Source organism: Delphinapterus leucas, chromosome 14 (genome assembly GCF_059928025.1).
Source record: "Delphinapterus leucas isolate spDelLeu-1000000601 "Yukka" chromosome 14, BTC_Dleu_Yukka2, whole genome shotgun sequence".
NCBI lineage: Eukaryota > Metazoa > Chordata > Mammalia > Artiodactyla > Monodontidae > Delphinapterus > Delphinapterus leucas.
In genome coordinates, this window is record NC_143142.1 from 70,290,572 (window position 1) to 70,291,851 (window position 1,280).

At 42.0% G+C, this 1,280-nt stretch overlaps 1 non-coding gene across 1 annotated transcript; it reads right to left on the minus strand.

Moving 5' to 3' along the window:
* Window positions 1-582: 582 nt before the first annotated feature.
* Window positions 583-690, minus strand: LOC149747646 (U6 spliceosomal RNA). The gene has a single exon (XR_016387687.1). It is a non-coding gene; the product is annotated as a U6 spliceosomal RNA (small nuclear RNA).
* Window positions 691-1,280: the final 590 nt, after the last annotated feature.

The window sequence follows — 1,280 nt, forward strand, 5'->3', positions numbered from 1 at the left end:
TGCATTATATCTTTGGTATGCACAACCAAAGAACGAAGTGGTATCACAATTATTTTCAAAGGTAAAACAAAATTAAATATTATTAAGAAAGACCATGTCTTCCTATGGGACCTTTTAAAGTTTTGAATCAGTAATAAATTGCCCCGATTCAAAACCCAAGCAATAAGGCTACACCAAGTAGACTCACCTCCATTCTTCTCCCCACCCATCAAGTTCTCCAAACCTCTGTTCCCTAAGCTATCAGTTTTATTACCTACTCTGTGTTTTTTATGCCAGTACAGACAAATATGAATATATAGTCTTTCCTCCCCTTTTGTTATACAAAAGTTAATGCACTACATACTCTGTTGTACATCGAGCTTTTAAAAAATATATGTATAGGGCTTCCCTGGTGGCGCAGTGGTTGAGAGTCCGCCTGCCGATGCAGGGGACACGGGTTCGTGCCCCGGTCCGGGAAGATCCCACATGCTGCGGAGCAGCTGGGCCTGTGAGCCATGGCCGCTGAGCCTGCGTGTCCGGAGCCTGTGCTCTGCAATGGGAGAGGCCACAACAGAGAGAGGCCCGTGTACCGCCAAAAAAAACAAATAAAAAATATATGTATAGAAATTAGCATGTCACACCTACAGAATGGCCATGCTAAGCTTCTATGTAGCATTCCAACATTATTGAATGTGCTGCTGAAGTAAAAACCCTGCAAGTCCTTTGCTAAATAAAAAAGTGACCTACCTCTCAGCCTTGATGGATTGGTTCTCCTCTTGCCTAGAGGCAGAAGGTGGCAGTAGGTAAGAACTTGAGACCTCTGTAATTTTTGAAGACATATTCTAGAGTTTAACTACTCAGGAAAAGAGGCTCTGGGAATTCTGACATTCTTCCTTCTGGCAAAATCAGTCTTGAGGGGTTGGTTTTAGCCTGAAGGCTTGTGCTACAAATTAATGTATGTTTCAGCATAGAAGTTAATACAGCTTTTCATTGAAGAGTGAAGGTTTTCATGTGTAAAACTTGCAAGGGAAAAGGAGTCTAATGTAGTCTTATCTCCTGATTAGAACAAATGACTGGAAGGAAATCCTTCTAAGGCTATTGCTTGTAGAGGTGACTTAATTGTCACCCTGGAGGAAGCTATAAGCTTCTTGGAGCACTGTCTCCCAAGAAAGGCTTTTCTCTGAGTCATAAAGGTGGGTGCAGTGCAACGTGGTGTTGGAGACACTGTTACAACTGCAGTTTATTTTGCAGCTAAAATTTCTGCATTCAGTTTCATCTTTCTGAGCTTATAAGCATCCCAG